Raw genomic sequence first — 19,459 nt, forward strand, 5'->3', positions numbered from 1 at the left:
TGCTTACATTAGACTTTGCATTATATTTTCATTTTGGCATTGATTTCTTATACATTACATCTTATATATATGCCTGGTATCCATGATTCATGTGTACGTACACTGTATGGGGTCCTTGTGTTTTATTGGGGACTTCAACATTCTATTACAATTACACCTCACATCTTGGCTTACTGCTGTACTGCAGTTCACATATATATGTTATGTAGTGGGTTATAGAACATATGACTGTATACTGATTCCTTTCACAGGTTCAGTTTGTTTTACTATAGTAAGGACATGTTTGGTGATACCTCATTCTTCTGTACTGCTGTGATGGCTTGGTGGTTAGCTACTATGACTATAGTGTATAGGGTTCTGGGTTCAAGACCTGCAAGACTGTTTATTTTTTTGCTGGACAGAACAAGGGCCATTGGATACAGAGTGATTAAGGCACTTTTGAGCAGTTGTAAATGGGTTTGCGTGAGGGTAAACAATGCTAAACTCCGGTTAAATATGCTTACAGAGAGTTAGCTTCAATATTGCTTAACCTGTGTGTGCATTGCTTACCCCCACACAAACGGGCTTAAACCCACTTACTACTGCTTAAATATGCTTACTTCTGCTTATTGGTGCTTACACTTGCTTACTAGTACTTACTCCCACTTACAATTGCACTGAATTAGACAGTAATATCTAATGGTTCTTGGGAAGGTGGGGGATTTGGTAGCTGTATGGAGTTGTCATTCATTACACATTTTACCTTCCATTTATATCCATGATTCCTGTGTACATATATTGTATCGGGCACATGTGCTTATCTATGGACTTTGCAATGTTATGACACTGACACCTCACATGTGCATTTAAAGTAGTACTCCATTTCACAAATATATGCTATTTAGTAGGTTATGCAAATAAAATATTGGTCATAATGTGATTTGCCATGGAAAATGGAATTTGTTGCAGTGGGACTTGAACCGGGAATGCCTGCTCGTAAGGCAAATGCTCTGCCCACCACACTATTGCTATACTGCTTCATTTGCATATAACTTCCCTGTTATCCTCTTCAGCCATTTAAGCTGCATTAACTGCAGCTAAGCGATGGTCACACCCCTGCACCTACGGTCAGCTTTAAATGGATTCAAAATAAAAAAATAGGTTTGTTTATTTGATTTGTATTTACTATTGCTGTTGTTCATGTGGGGGAATGTTGCTGGGGATATGTGGACACCTATGAGCAGTCTCGCTCATTTCTTTGGCCTTTCTGCTGTTCTTCATTGCAGGGGTATGTATATTCTGAAAGCTCTGCTCTCAGACATGCCCCCTGCACTCTTACACTCTCCATGTAAGATTAGGAGCTCAGGCAGCGTGCCTTCATTAATATGCATGATGCGCTGCCATCCTGCTCCTAAACAGCTGCTTCCATGCAGGACTAAGCTAGTCCTGCATGGAAATTTAGTAAATCCAGGGGTCTGTCTTTTTCTAAATCATCTGTTCTTATTTTCCATGTCAATATTTTTTCTTGCTAATTTTTAATTTCTTCATTTACATTTTCTTTTTCTCTTTTTCTTATTCTCATCATCTCTCAGAAAATTTTGTACTGCTTTTTAAACATTATCACTATTCATTTCTCATTTTTCTTCCTTGACCAACTTTAATACGCCATACAAGTTCAAAGAAGCAAAATAAACAACTAGATTTAGTAACCCAATCCCCCTTCATCTTCAGTCACATACAACACATTTCTTTTCAGTGGGTTTAATTGTGAAACCCATTTGATAGAAACCACCAACTGCTCAATGTTTTTATATATTTCTAGAATCATATAAACATTTGACACATTTGCTATTTTTCCCATTGTTACAAAATTCACCAGCTAAACCTTTTTCCTGAATGCTAATCTATACTTTCACCACAGAAGACATTTTTCTTTCTTTCTTTTATCAAACCCTACAATTGCATCATAACTACATAATTTTTCCCAGATTTTATCCCTACCAATGAAACACCATCCATTTTCACCCCATCTCCCAAACCTAAAGTTTTTTTATTCAAGGTCATTCCCATTTCCTTTAGACATTCATTTCAGACAAACCAACACTTCCCTCATCCATATTTTGTTCTTAGCAACTGCAGCTATATTGTCTGCATATGTCAAAACTAATGGAATCACCATACTTTTCGCATTGCATATTTAGCATCTTTCATTTTATAAGTTACTTCATTCACTATCAGATTTATTACCATTGCAAATTATATTTCATTCATGGGACATCCTTTGTATTACACCACACTTCATGCATATTTCTGTACTCAGCCAGCAATTCACTAACACTTTCACACTGTTATTTTGATATAGTGACATGCACACTCCTATTATGTATTCCATACTTCTCTATATCATCTCACAAGGCATTGTGTTCTAGTGTATCAAATTCCTTGCTAATATCACCTATTGTAAGTTTCACATCCTCCCTTTTACTTTGATCATCCACATTTTCTCTCACAACCAATAAAAATTCTTGACATCACTTACCTTTTATATCATATATCCTTTCATCCAGAATATCCCTCGTTCTTCCTTCCATTCTTCTCCATATGAGTCTCAGGAAAAGTTTACAATCTGTGCTTAGTATGATGTGTCTCCAATTTTTTATTTCATTCTTCTCATCTTTCTTCCATATTAATTGCATTTATTTAGTTATTTATTTATCATTTGTTTACTGGGAAAGTTCATCTTGGAACAAAGCCAATTTTCAGTGGAGCCCCAGGGAGAAACACGTCAGATGCATGTCTTTGAAATGCATATCAACTGTAACACAACCTTTCATAAACAAACTATTCTTTTGACAATGCATTCAGTACACTTACAAAATATTCTGTTTGCCAGTCCAGCATTTTCATACTTCTTTTTAAATTCAGTCCATCACTCAGATGAGTTTTTATAGAAGTCCTTCATAGTTATATGATCCTTCCATAAGTGCAATACTTCCCACTTTCCAGTATCATCCCATAATCTCTCATTTATTCTTTTCATTCCCTTCCCTTTCCTATTTTAATATACTCCATTCCTTCCATCATCTTCATCTGTATTGCTGAATGGTTTGAAAATTCTGTCACAGCTATATCACCATCTGCTACTCCCAATCCTTCCAATAATAGAAAATAATCAATTTCAGATCCAAGTGTCCCCCAACTGTAAATCCAATGGCTTTTGTTCCACAAAGCTATTTTACCCATTTTTATAATTTCCTGTATTTTTTCATCTTTACTTTTCTTTTTAGATTTCCCCCCTTAAATCACAGTTAAAGTCTCCTGCAATAATAATTTTCATGTTAACCACCAAATCACCTAATATATGATGAAACTGATTATTTTCCTTGCTAGTTATATATGCATATAATGCTATAATTCTATAAACATGTTCTCTCTATCTCATATCCACAACAGTTAACCTTGCCATCTTTACCAATCATGCATGTAGGGATTCTCACTTTTTTTACATAACACAGCCCCTCCAGAAAAACAATCACTTACTAAGTTCCACATTATATTTCCACCCCACATTTTCTATTGTAGTTTTACTTCACTTGTCAAGAATCTTATGTCCCCCAACACAATAACATCCACATTACATTTAGCAATCCACTCCAGTATCCTCATTTTGATTATAGTGTTAATAATACTGATCATATTTAACTGAAAGTACTCTATAATTGTTGCTATTCCTTCTTTTTAAGTTTATGGGAAATATTTTTAAATGTTTGTTTTCTTGTTTTTACTTTTTCTTCAAATGAATATTTTAATGGGTTTATGTACAAATAATCATAGATCTTCAGAATCAGATTCTTCACTGGCTAGAACTTCAAAAAAATATTAGTGCCAGTCCCTTCTCCTGACTTATCTTTCTGCAAGCACTCTCTTTCCTCATTTCCCCCTCCATATTTTTTCTTATCCTACAGTTTTTTCTTTACCTATTTCACCCTCAGCCCCAGTCTCTTGTTGTCCTTTCTTGTGTATGTTTTCTACCTGTTACCCTTCTTCTTCATTATTTACTGTTTTCTCATTCAAAAGTATCCCTGTTTTTTGCACAACCTGCATTCTGGCACACACCTTCTTGCTGTATATCCTTTCCCCCACACTGGTTACATTGTATCTTGTTACAATCATTAATTAAACTAGAAAGGTCTCCACAAAACAAGCATGATTTAGGCTGGCTAGCATGCCTTAATGTCCCTTTCTGACCAGCCACAAAAATAATACTTTTTACTTTTTTTTTTCACATTTCAAAACAGCTTCCTCTCTTCATTTAACGTTTCTGTCATATCTAACTTTTACAACATTATCAACAGTTTCACACAGACCCTGCATGCATTTTTTTAACATTGTCTCCTTCAGTGCATTAGTTCTAAACTGCAAAATAACAGTTAAGTAAATACCAGAAAACAAATAATTGTTCCAGAGATAAATGTCCTTTTTGTTACACAGTACCAGAAATGTCATCACTCCATCAGTTTCAAATATTAAGTTACAAAAAGTATCTGTCCCAATATGTTTAAAAGACAGCATTTATTAAGTTTTAAAACATAGAACAGTTAAATTGTCACATACATAATATCTAGTTATTTCAGTGGCATTTTGTGTTCTTATTCTCACAGTTGGTCTTCTCTTCTTTTTAAAACCAGTTTTGCTTACAGTTGGTTGCTGCTCTCCCTTTTTGTCTGCTGTTACTGCTGCATTTGTTTTAGTTACTGCATTATTTGCTGTCACAAAACCAGATACCTCAGTTTGCTGCTGCTTTCCTCTTTTACTTTCTGTCACTGCTATGTAGTTTTTAACTGCTGCATTCTCTGCTGCCACGTTACCTGGTTCCTTTTCAATATTACCATCCTCAGCACTTCTGAAAATGTTATTTGCCATCTCATCCCATGAAAACACAGAAATGTCACCTGGATAATCCCACTCAATTATTTTTAACAGAACACCATCTGCAAGCCCTTCTGACACCAGTTCTGTTATCTGTACCACTACAACAGACTCTCTTACTTCCTTCTCCATGTAGACAGCTAAATCCTGCTTATTTGTAACTTCTACCCACAGGAATCTTTGTTTACATTCCAACGCTCCATAACAAACTAATTTTACTCCAAATTCTCACTTTCCATTTGCAAACTTTCTGTAGCTTTTCTCTCATTTTCTATGTCGCTTTCCTTAGGCCTCTTCCTAGCTGCCATAGAAACCTTCCAGCACCATCTAGCAACTATAAAGAGTAGGGGAGATTCCCTGATACCCTAGCCAAATTTCCCTTAGTAGTTTATAAACCACTCAAAAGAGAACACTAGCCTACTGGGACTAAATTGGCCAACAAAGGATGGCTAGCTAAATCACCCTATTTCTTGAGAGTATGAGGAAACTAGATGCAAGCAGTGATCTGTAGTCAAGACTTGAGCACCAGATCCTGCAGCTGTGAGGTAAAGACCATAGAACTGAGCCAATGTGTTGCCTGCAGGTTGTATGGTATGAGGTAATGCCATGCAATCTTCAGGAGAGGGAGATATGCTGCCATCTCTTTGCCTGTCATGGCCTTCTCAGCAGTTGTTAATACTACATCTGATATATGACTCTCTGTCTTACTGAGGAGTTGGGTAGTTCATGAGTTGAAATGAATGAGGGCAGAAGCAGGAGTTTACTGAGTTCCCCATAGGTCTTGCCATACTTATATTGCTCTCACATACCTGAAGGACTGATAGAAGAACAGGTTTACATGGCATTCAGTTGTTTAAGGATCATCATCATCAACCCCCTTTTCCACATTTTCTACACAGCTTTGGGGTGTCACATTAACTGTTGCCATCTCTCTTGATTCAGTGCCACACTCCTGCCTTCTTCAACACTTATACATGGCTGTCATAGATCTCTCACACAATTCATGCACCTCTTTGCTGGACACCTTCATTTCCTCTTGCCTTCTTCCTGTCTTTCCCAAATCTTTTTCAACAGATTGTCTTCTGCTTTTCTGTCCATGTACCCGAACCACCATAATCTGTTCTCTTTGATCTTTTCTGCAACTGATGTTACTTTGGCTTATGCTCTTATGTCCTCATTTCTTTGTCTGTTCCACAGTTGTTGAAGGATAGCAAAATGTCTGATATTAATTAGCATCTACAAAAGTCTATGTTTTACCAGAAAAAACACAATTTTTATGATGGGTAAACCAAAAATACAGGCAATCAGATGGACATAATAGCAGTCAACATAATTAATTAAGACTCAAACACAAAGACAAAAAGGGTGGGGGGACTGAAATCAGCAACATTTTTCTGAACAATAAGTACCATAAAACTCTAATATCTAGCATTATTAACTGATCGTGGTCCTCAGTAATCCCTACACTAATTCATTTTATAATGCAATAGGACAGCAGGCTTTGTATTACATCAACATACATTTTCTGAGCAATAAGTAGTGCAAAACTATCTGCATTACTGACTGACTGCAATCCTTTGTAATTTACCATAAAAAATCAACATTTTTATGAGAGGCAAAATGCAAAATACAAGGAATGTTCTGCAAAATCAGCCACAGACAAAAACATAGTTCTCAACTTCATTGATCAAAAATCTGGGAGAAAATTAAACATACTCGGGAGGAGAAAGGTCCAAGATCAGAGGCATTTTTTTTTTAAATATTACTCTTAAAGTCAGTTACAAAGTTAACAGAACAGTATTTTTTGTATTAACATGCATTTTTTAATAAGAAATATGAAACTCTTATGTCTGGTATTTTTGACTGAGTTACTCCTCTCAGTAATGTACCAGAAGTCAAAAATGTTCTAAGTGATAGAGCCAAAATAAGAGGCTAAAATCAGGCACATTCTGCAAATTCAGGGACTGTCGAGAGGTATAGCTGAGAGGGACAGGAACATTCTGAATTTGGAGATCATTGGCTGTAGACACATTTGCAGGGCAAAAAGAGTATCTGCTACCAGTTGGTCCTGGAAAGGTGTACAATATTTTATCTAGTTGACTACCAGGATCTTAAGAGAAAAAAAAAGACAAACAAAAAAAAAACAAAAAAAACCCCCAAACTAACCCTGTACTGTAACTTGCTTCGCCAATGCTGCTACAAACATCCTCTTTCCAGTTTGATATACGGAGGCATTCAGTAATTATCAACAATAAGTAGTACACAGCTTTGCAAATTTGATTGGCCAGTTACACTGGACTTGACCAATTGACTGACAGAGGTTTTTAATCCTTGCCTATATATGGCAACTGCTGAAATCAGCACCTCCCGTATAGAAGGCCGCTCAGTTAGGGTTGCCTTTTTTACCTTTTTTATTTTTATTTTTTTATTATAAAAGAAATGGAAAAAATTAAATAAAATCAGAAATGTGACCCTAATCAAAGGGCACCCTAAGCAACTGCCTTGTTCACTTGTGTAAGTCTGGCCATACTGCTATACTTCCTGTCACCTGTGTAAGTCTGGCCATACTGCCATACTTCCTGGTACTTGGCAGCAAGTAACCTGGTGATTTCAGAGTTTTTTTTTGTTTAAGAAATGTATATTTATATTTATAATTTATAATTGATAAAGTATATTTATAATGCCCATATTCAAGCACAACTTAGATCTATGGATGGGAAAATGAAAATTTACCCTAGGACTGCCCCTGTACTGCTAATGGACAGAGGCAGCCCCTAAATGCTTTATCACATGCATTGGTCCCCTCAAATTATCTGTGGTATGATTCCAGTTATTTTCATTAGGGTTAATATGTAATTATCTATTATAGGATAGGTAAGGTCAATTTTATATCAAATGGGATTGGATAACTCAAGCACAAAATGGGAAATTGGCTAAGATTAAAATGGCCTGCAAGGGCAGCTAGCCTAGTACTTACCTACAAATGTATAACATTCATTTGTGGAAATATGGCCAAGTAGGTCCTTTCATTATAGGCAATTTCATAAAATGTATTGCCAAAATCTCTGAATTCACTGCACAGCTGTGAAGCTTCCATTTCTTCTAATTTGAGGTAAGAATTGGTTATATAGTGAACTGCAGATGTCATAGACCTGTCCCTTGAAATATGACTACTGGGACTTTGTTTCCATGGAAAATATTTCTTTAAGTTCTGTCTCTTTCCACAAATGTAGTTTCAGTTAATATTGTTAATCAAAGCTGCATACACTGAAATTGCTTTAGACAAACTGCACTGTATCCCCTTTTTAACTGCCTCCACCTTCTGGTTGCACAAATACTCCTCCCCTAAAGAAAAGCAAAAGCGATACCACCATTTATTTCTTCTACCCCAGGAGCCACCTCTCTCATTCTCTTACATGTGCTAATCCAATCATATTATCAACGTATTTATTAAAGGTAGCATCGCCTTTGAATCTTTATTTCAATAGCTTAAGTAGCTTGACAAATGTCCCATGCTTTATATTCTCACTCCAACTTTCTAATCAATAAAACGGGACTGTTACCATTGATATGAGCTTTCCCACTATCTCTGTTACCAATTTGTTGGATATTGGTATCCTTAGGCAATGTAGAAATTGTATCATGTTTACTGACAACCAGTTAATTCTCAAACAAGCTGAGATGGTATGTGAGAGAAGTATTGACACAATGTCACTGGAGGCAAAGCTCTCACATAAAAGTACTGCTAATTTCAATAAGGTTGTTAGTAGTACACACCCTGCACCCATCACAAACAATTCAAAGCAGACATATAGACTCACATATGCTGAGGCACTTAAATGTAACCTTCCTAAACCCCAAAGACCTCCTACATGAAGTATATATAACAAATACCCTCAGCAGCCCCGAGTGCACTCTTTCAAAGCAACACTCATATCGATACATACAGCCACATGTCATGAAGCCTCTACTTCTAAGCCCATAAAGCAAGTCACCACACAATCCAGCATTCTTGTCATTGGAGACTCCATTGTGAGACAAACTGATGTCCCTCTCACCAGGATGAGTATGGAGAAAGTCACGGTCAGTTGCTTATCAGGGGCTAGGATCTGTCACATTACACATACACTCAGGTCATTGGACCACAAGTACCAGTATGACTCAGTCATATTCCATGTGGGTTTAAATGACCTGAGGTGTACTTTCCTAGACTACATGAAGAAAGACATCACAGAGCTATTGGAATATATGTCCTAGGCTGGTATGACCAGAGCACTGAGCAGCATTTTACCTTCTCCAAAGATGATGCCACAATATGAACAAAAGATGAATGAATTTAATAATTTCTGGTGTCATTCTAAGGGGGAGTAATATTTGTCAGCAGGGAAGGAGATGGTCAGCAGACGGTGCTTCTTTGGTGGCCTCTCCCCTCTAGGCTTTCAGTTATTAGCTAAAACATTGTCTTCTCCCATAGTCCCTTTTTTAGGCAATACCAAGCTGAATTACGTCTGACATATCAAATCAAAACCAAGAAAACCTAAAGCTATTACTGCTCAATGCTAGGGGTCTAAGCAAAAAACTCCACCCCCTAGAAGCTCTCTTCACCCTTGAGAATGCTGATGTCTGTGGGGTCACTGAGACATGATTTAAAGCCATGGAGAGCACACCAACACTGCAAGCTTACAATGCCTTCCACACATTTAGACCCACTACTACACAGATAGGGACTAAAGGTGGAGGTGTTTCAGTTTACATAAAAAATAAATATACCTCAAGGCTCATCAAACAGGACAAAGCACTTGAGCATCTCCATGTTCAGATCACCACAGGCAAAATCCAATACCATTTCCTTGCAAGCTATAGGTTCCACTCTATGACCCAGGAACCCCATACCATGTATCTTAACTTATTGGAAACACTCACCATCCAACCTAATACCATATTCATGGGTGACTTTAATTACCCCACTATTTAACTGAGAATCCTATACAGCACCAAATGTACAGGCACAGAGATTCCTGGATTTTGTAAAGGCAAACTCCCAGGTTATCAATGCATCAATCAAGGGTGCAACCATACTGGATCTGGTACTAACTAATATGGGAGAGTGCTGCACACACCATTTTGTAATGTCTTTCCTGGTTTGGTCAGACCACAAAATGGTCTCCTTTGAAGTAAAAATAAAACCTGGAACCCCAATTAATTTTGGAATATTCTGTAACTATTCTAAGGCTAACTTCTTGATATTAAATGATAACCTGGTAAAATTTCTAACCCCCATAAACCCTGACAACAATGATGCCTATGCAGAACTGTTCACAGAAACCCTATACAAACATTTTAATAGTTGCACAGAGGCACCTATACCCACCAGGAAGAAGTACAGAACAAATTCAAAAAACAAGCCACCCTGATGGATGGAATCACAAAATCAATATAAATTAGGATGTACAGCACCCAGCAGGATAAAAGCACTCTCATCAAACTAAACAAACAACTTAGAGGACAACTAAAGTTTACCAAAGTCAAATTTGAGGTAAATTTGTCCTCCCAGCCCAGGGACAACCACAAGGCATTCTTTAGCTATGCCTAAAACCTCAAAGGCAAACACAATTGTGTACAGAGTTCATTGTAATTGGAGCCATCTATACAGAGCCAGAAGATAAAGCAAACCTCCTGGCTGATAAATTCAGCTCTAACTTTACTTCTCTGCCTGCTCAACCTTCCCTCAGGAAATACATGAAATATAACTCCCCCTGCTATCAATAGGGAATAGGTTCTTAATGGTCTTTCTAAGGCCAAGAACACTGCATCAGTCGGCCCAGACAATACCACAGGATGCCTCCTAAATAGTATGAAACATGGCCTATTGGACCCTCTGGAATTGATTTTTAACTGTATCCTCCTAATAGATTTCATGCCTCATGAATGGAGAAGAAGAACAACAGTCATTCCTCTGTACAAAGGTGGGCCATCTACAGACCTTGGAAACTACAGGCCCGTAAGTCTGATTAGTCTCATATACAAAGCCATGGAAAGAATTATCATGGAAATGATCAATAATGATATAGTAAACCTCCAGACACTGGGCCCAACCCAATTTGGTTTCATCAAGTGCAGGTCATGCCTACTTATCCTGGTAGATTGCTTTGAGAAAGTGACCAAAGCAATGGATGAGGGCAAAATGGTTCACACTACCAACCTTGAGTTAGCCTAGGTATTTGGCACAATACCCCACTTGGGCATTGTTGACAAACTCAAGAGGTAAGGCACAAACCCATACGTCACCTGGTGGATAACCAACTTCCTCAGAGATAGGACCCAGGAAGTTAAAATTGGTGTTTCCACCTCTGCAAAGAGGCCAGTCACAAGTGGTGTCCCTCAGGGATCAGTCATTGGACCACTCTTTCTTGGCATTTACTTCTCTGAAGTCAAGAGCAGTGTTAATGGTCTTTGGTAGATGACATTTGCAGATGATTGAAAATTAGGAGCTGTCATTGAATCTCACAGCAACACAAATGTTTTCCAAGAAGGGCTGACACAGACAAACAACTGGTGTCAGAGCCATGGGCCAAAACTAAATGCCAAGAAATGCATAGTAGTATACTTTGGGAAGTCATCCACCCCAGGTAACTATCATATTGACAACACATCTCTAAGTGCTGACCCAGTAGTCCAGACATGGGGCATACACAGACAGTAATCTAGCCTTTGACTATCATGTGTCTACAGTAGTGAGGAAATCATTCTATGTTGCGCAACTTATAATCAAAGGTATGGCATCTAGGTCCAAGGAAGTTATCGTTCCTCTGTATTTGGCATTCATCAGACCTATCATTGAGTACAGTTCCCTCTTTGGTATATACCTAATGAGGCCTATCCAACAAATGGAATGCCCACAGAGATTCCTCACTAAAAGAATACAGGGCATAAGTAAGATGTCCTGTGCATACCACCTGAAGGCCCTATCCCTGTATTCTGGCAGAAAAAAAGACAGAAAATCCACCCAAGGTTGGCCAATCAACAAAATCCACAAGTGTTCCAATTAAAATGTAGTCCTTTAATACGAATAAAAGTTCGACTTGAAAATAAAATGAAAAATAAAAAAGCTCAAAACTGTCCCTTGAAGATATCCGATAAGCGCTTTTGACTGTTGTCTTCCTCAGATCGTACGATCGTAAGATTTTCTGTCTTTTTTCTGCCAAAATTGACTGTTTTTGTGACAGACCACCTTTAGCATTTGGGAGTTATTTATTTATTTATTTATATCCCTGTATTCTGTCTCCTACAAGCTATTGAGGGGAGATCTATGCCTGGCATACATGGAATTGTCAGAACCCACTCTGATGGACCTCCTGCATATCAGCAAAACAAACAGCACCAGAATTACCCATTCTAAAGATTTAAACCTTGCCTGTAATATAAATAGGACCTGCTGAAGAGACAGGTATGTATCCCAGAGACTACCTCGTCTCTGGAACAGGTTCCCCTTCCATATGAAGCAGAGTTCCTCCCTAACTCAATTCAAGTGTAACTTGGACAATTGGATGGGGAACAGGAAATTCATTTCACAAAACAGGAAATTCATCCCTAGCTTGGCACCTATGTCTCTAATGGACATAGGCAACTTGTAAATGGTTCATCTCTAAGCCTCCTGCTTGCAAATATTTAATTTCCCAATCATCTGCTTACACTTATCAAGGCTACTACAACTTGTCAGAGATTTGGGCTGCATGACTAGGCTTAAAAAGGCCCTTGTGCTGGTTAGCCTAGTAAACACCTATGAACCTATGTGAACTCACTTTATCCTGGGCCACCACAAGTTTCCCCCATCCTCCACATTCCTATTACAAATGCTTTTGTTACATAGGTGCCTAAACAAGCACTAGCCATTCCTTGTTGCCTACACTCTTGCCCACATCTTCCTAATCATGTTAATCATGTTATGCATGTATGATGTATGAACAGTGACAGCAATTTAAACATTGACCAGTGTGCATCTTTGAAAGCCAAGCATAATTCTGTAGCCCATCTAATTGTAAACAGCATCTCTAATCAATCTTATGAGATTATTGTATCACTTTACACCTCACTGATCCAATGTATTATTGATACCAATGCTGCATTTTGTAGCCATCAAGTAAAGCACCTAGTACAACTTAAAATTGTGGAAAGGTGTCTTACTAAAAAACTTGTAACATTGAAAGGCTTTACTAATTCAGGAGGGCTTCAAGAATTACAGTTATATTCTATCTCTTATAAGATACTTAGAGGTGACCACTGCCCTGTCTATAATACAATGTCTAATTCAGTTCTATTGGAAAGTCTATATCTGGGATACATCACTGGAGGACCTATCAACAGAGAAGATAATATAAAGCTAAAAGTAAATGTCAATAAAGAAATATCATGTGACAATTGCAATACACAGCTTGCAACATTTTCTCTCTCCCCCACAGTCAGAAAAAGATGGTCATTAACTTCCATTAGAAATAATCTCAAAAAATAATCACATCAATCAATCAATCAATCAAACAATCAATCGAAGCATATATATATTAACTGAAAATGACCAAGTAAATAACAAGAATTTATTTAAAAAAAAAAAAACAATAAAACCATTCAGTAAGCACTTTCGTTTATCATAAGATTTCTTCAGACTGAATGAATCCAAAAACACAGCATTATTTTTTTATACATCTACCGATGAAGAATTCTCACATAAATTAAATAATTAAACTGTGATGCCCATGCCTTGGCCCAGCAATCAAGGACCCTCAATCCGCACTACTAACACTACTGAGGGGCATCTCTGTAACCATTGCAGGCTTTACAATGGTTATATCAGAGGCTGTGTCTCTCTTGGCAATGGCCTCTTTGCCATTCACTACAATAGGATATAATCTCTGGTGCTAGTTTGGTACCCTTGTTGTCCCAAGACAACCTACTATTGGCATTTTGTCTTTCCCACTTACTGGCTCCCTCACCTTTTGTTCCCCACCTTGCCTCCATGGACACCTGTATGCCACATGGCCCCACTGGTTGCATTCAAAACATTTAACCCTAGCTCCTGGATGTTAACATGGACTACTGGCTTCCCCTGCTACTCTCAGATTCTGCACCAAGATAACACACAGCAAAATGTTTAATCACAGCAAAGTACGTTGCTGTGATTAAACGTTTTGCTGTGTGTTATCTTGGTGCATTTTTTTATTTTTTACCTTTCATTTGGATTTATTTCTGCACCGAGGTTTTACCCAACACGGTTTCTTTGGTTTACTGTCAAATTCTGTTGGGGCAGTCTGTGCTGCCCACCATGGGTTACTTTAGACCCATGAGCAGTACTGGGGTCCCTTTCCTGTGCAGGGCTGCCCTGTGTGCCAGGTATAGGTCTCTCTTCTTCCTCAACTCATCTGAAGTAGCACATTGCCTATCAGCTAACCAGATCCTCATGTCCTCAGGCAAATCCTCATGTCCTCAGGCAAAGTGCTAAGGGCTTGTTCCCTCACCAAAAGGCCTGCCAGCCCTTCAAAAGTGGTGACCTGAAATCCACTCACCCACCTAAGGAAATAAGTGCTCAGTTCAGCAACATATTCACACACACTTTCATCTGCCATGCATCTATGCTCACAAAACTTTTTCCTATAAGTTTCAGATGTTAGCTTAAGCAATTCTAACAAGTGATTTTTAACAGCAGTATAATCAAAACATGCAGCGTCAGACATTTTTGACAAAACAGTTACAGCTTTACCATGGAGTAAGGGGGTCAGGAACTGTACCCAGGGCCTTTGGTCAACACCATACTGTTTGCATACCCTCTCAAACATATGAATGAAACTATCAAAATTATCCTCCTCTTTAAACTGTGGAAGAAATTTACTGATGTTTTGTGCTTCTGGGGTCCTTTTACTCCCTTCCCCATTGCCTCAATGACTCTGGTGAAGAGTCAACATCTCCTTCTCATGCTGTCTCTGCCTCTCCTTTTGTTCAGCTTCCAGGCATAGCAGTTTCCCATTCTCCTCAGCCTGCAAACATCGCAGTTTCTCCTTGTCCTCACTCTCTAGATGCCTTACTCTCTCAGCTGCTTCTATTTCCAAATGCCTGGCCTCCAACTCAAGTCTCTTTAACTCCAGATGGATTTTTAAGTCCTCTGTAGAAAGGTCGAGCTGTCCATTCTCTGAGGGTATTATATCTCCCCAGCCAGCCTGATTGTCCTCCTGGTTGCTGTTTTCTGATGCAGCTGTAATCAAGCCTGCAATCAGGTCTGCCTTAGTCAAGTTTCCATGTACCAGTCCCCTAGCCTGGCACATCTCCGCCAGCTGGCTTATTGTCAGCTTTCCATACTCCTCTGCTGACATGCTGCCTGCTCACCCTAACTAACTAAGCTAACAAAAGAAATAAAACAATTGTGATCTGAACTCTGAGTATTCACTGCGTGGCTGATTTAGAGTACAAAACACCTTCAGAGCTCACTGTACACCAGCTACAGGAATTCACTCTACCCACACCACTACAAGCCAATTAGTATTTGCCGACTAATTAATATGTGGTGTTGATATCCCATCACTGCCAAACAATTAATATGTGACACCTGTGCCCTGGCCCAGCAATCAAGGAGCCTCAATCCTCACCACTAACAACAGTGAGGGACGTCTCATATAGGAAGAAAGGATAACAAATACACACAGTAAAGTGCAATTTCCCTTAAGAGCACAGAGAGATCACAGTCTGTCGGGACTGGTCACTCCCTTGCCCTCCAGGTCCCCAATAAGACTCCCCACTGGCACAGCTATAGGGTCCAGATCTCAGCCTAGTGGGCAAGCTAAAACCTCCAGCACCCTCTCTGTCCAGCCAGTGCTTCGTGTCCCTGCCCAAGTAGCTCACACACACACACACACACACACACACACACACACACACACACACACACACACACACACACACACACACACACACACACACACACACACACACTTTGAGAAGAGTTTATACAACCACACAGATACTCCTGGGGAAGGCTGGCACAGGTTCTCCAGCTGTGCCCATTTTTCCCAGACTATATGGTAGTACCAGCTGCAACCACCCACTCATATTTATCAGCTACTCAAAGGCCCTCAAAAGGGTGACCAATTATTACTGTGCAATATTATTATCCAATTGATAGTATAACCCAGGGCTAAAGCTATTGAAGTGGCTTTGTACAATTTTACCAAAGGCATGCAAGTACTCTAAAGAGCTTAAATTATCTCTACAAAAACAGCCACAGTTGAAATGGTTTAAAAATATTTAATAACAAATAGTCAAAACACAAGACAATACTTTTACTACACATTGCTAGTTAAGAGTTCAGAGATCACAGAGAAATACTTAAAATAATTCAGTAGTATAGTTCTGACATCACAGAAAAAACACTTTGGGCAGGATCCATGAAGCCTCCGTGTAAGAGTTATAACTCTTACACGGAGGCTGCAGTTAAACAGAATGATGTCAGCATGCTCTGCATATTCATGAGAGCATGCTGAATCACACCTAAGGCTAACACGGTCCGTGGAAGACAGTAGGGGGCGTGTCCATAGGCCGAGCCCTGCAAGCGGACACGCCCCCAGAAGAGTAAAATTGCCCAAAGTAAACACCCACGACAGAGGCCATGGAAATGTGAATAAACACAACACAACACATGCCCCCACAGACTATGAACATAAAATATATAAATGAACATGTTGTATATTTTTTTCAATCGTAAAGATGTTTGCCCGTGTGTGCTCGTTATGCGTGGCGTAGCTTAGCCACAGTTAGCAGTCAGTGGAAAAGGATATAAGAACTAAATATGCAAAGTAAGCCAAGAAACAATAGCGTAGCGGTAGAGACGTCGGCTGAAGAGCAGGCATTCATGGTTCGAGCCCCCACAACACCAATTTTTATTTCTAGTAAAATAAGCACGAAACAAGTCTCTGACAAACATGTACACATATAAAATCATAGTTTATGTAAAATGTAATGAAATAGTCCATTTATTTTGAAGAAATGTGAGATAACAAAATAATAAAAGATGCCAGATGTGCCTATATCTGAGCTACAGTTTAACAAGGTGAGTGCATCTGCCCGTAGGTGAGCAGTGGTTTAACAGGTGCAAAATGAGTGCCCGTAGGTGAGCAGTGGTTTAACAGGTGCAAAATGAGTGCCCGTAGGTGAGCAGTGGTTTAACATGCTGAAACTATGTGCCCCTAGCTGAGCTGAGAGTAATATGCGTGCTGATAGCCAAATGAGGCTTAAACCAGCGTACCCCGTTTGCGCGGAGCTGCGCACCGCGCCAACAAGCTAACCGACGGGCAACGTTGAGCAAGCCGTATCAAAACTGCCTTTACACAGACACACCCCTCAGCTTGTCTAGACAGTCATAAAAAATAAAAAGCAGTGGCCAAGTTCGAACCCAGGATACTATACACCATAGTCAAGGTACTGAACCACTAAGCCATGATAGCAGTACCCATGAATGCAGTAATAGCAAATATATAGGAATGAATACAAAGTGGAGCATGACAAAGCAGGTTTAGTGAAGTTGATACAATTCCAAAATGACCAATCACAGATATGTGCGGGAAAAACGGCCTATATAAGCCCCATAGGTGGGAATACACAGCATAAATGACTGTAGAACTGACTTGCAGCCAGAATGACAGGAGTAGGTGAGGGTAGTTGCTTTCGAGCACAGAGGTGGGGCGTTGAGGAATCCAGATACATGGTCTGGCTCCTAGTCCACAATCATGAGGCCCAACTCATGCAGGGCCAGGTCCTGTGGGGAGCATATAGGGCTGAGGCGTGGGACCGGTTGGCTCATGATCTCACCAGTGCCACAGGGATTCCAAGGACTGGTGAGCAGGTTCATCACCACCATGCGGACCTGAAGAGATGCAAGCAGGACCAATTGAACCTTTGGATCCAGGAGGCCCGGAAAATGCCCAACACCCCACTACTGAGTAAGTTACATGTAATTATGTATGTAAGAATTTAAACTAGCTGATATTATGGAGATGTGTATTCCAATATTACTTCATTTATATTACAGCTGCAGGTGTCCGTTCTGCGAACCGCAGAGCCTATGGCGATAGGCTGGTGCGGTTGCGCCACCAGGCAGGTCAGTAATCCTCTCCCAGTAACTGTAAAGAAATATAAAAGTATGACAGTTAGCAAAAGAGTGCAATGTAGTCACTAAGTAATAGAATGTGCAAGTAACAAGTGTAAGAGTGTTTGCAAGTATTGCTTGATTACAAAAGTGTGTTGCAGTCTGTAATCCAAACAGAAAAATTAAAATGTCTGAAATAAAGATGCCCCACCTGTAATATAATAGTACACAACCTGCAGCAGGCTGAAAAGTACAGCTGCAGAAGATGAGCAAATCACATGTGTGAAATATACCCCTGTTGAAATACTGAAACATGACAAAGTGAGACTGCTGGAAAGGATTGTAATAACTACAGGTAAAACATGTCAATAAAGCCTAGAAGTAAGTACCATCCTGAATAGTAAAATGAAAACAAGTGAGAGAGTGTGAGAAAGTGTCATGAATCCAGCAATACAGTAGTAATAACCCCTGAATAAAGTATACTGCAGTCAGTACAGAATGAAATGCATGTGAGAAGCAAAACCAAACAGCAAAATCTGTTCAAAGTGTTGCTGCAGCTGGAATGTGTATCCCAAAATCTGGATATGTTGCTCTCAGTCTGCAATATGCAGATAGTATGATTGTCTGATATACCAAACATCCACAGTTGTCTATAGCTATATAAAGCAAATGTAGCAGGATGATGTAGCTGAACAAAGCTAGATATGAATGTGTATGAAGAACAATAAAATGTATATTGATGTAGCAGTAACAGTCCTATCACCAAGTTGAAGTAGTTATCATATAGGAAACTGTAGTTAGAACAGTAGTGTGTATATATGTGCAGCTATTAGAAATGTACAGCATATGTATTGGTATTTGAAGGTGTTAATATTATTTTCTTCACCCCACCCTATAACCACATATAACCCATTCCACGTGAAAATGGTATGTGCAATCACAATTAACACCCCTGGACATTTGTCCTGTTGGGTCATAAATATTTGCATGTCCGTTGATGCATCTGCCCTGTTCATACATCCAAACCTGATGGCCTGTTGCCATCAATCAACCCTGCATGTTGTTGGACTGTGTATTGCTGTTCAAATTATGCATGTGTTATGCTCACTGTTTAATGGTGTGAATATCTGGGTGTTTGGTTAATGGGAATACTAATGCATGCTGTTACAACTAATTGTGAATGGTATTATATGTCACTAACCCAAACTGTCATGACATAATGCAAAACATAGGACGACAGGGAAGGTGGGTCCCAGCGGACCCACCTCTCCCACCTCAGCTGGCGAGTGCACCTGGCACTAGTGCCCAGTCTGGACCCTCCTCCGGTGGCCCTGTGCCACCTGTGGGTGGAAGCGCTGCAGGGGATGGGGCTCGTCCCCCCTCTGCAAGTGTGGCCGGAGGAGAACCACCACTCACCCTCCGTAGTGT

Source organism: Protopterus annectens, chromosome 1.part2 (genome assembly GCF_019279795.1).
Source record: "Protopterus annectens isolate FY-2018-M chromosome 1.part2, PAN1.0, whole genome shotgun sequence".
NCBI classification, from domain to species: Eukaryota; Metazoa; Chordata; order Ceratodontiformes; family Protopteridae; genus Protopterus; species Protopterus annectens.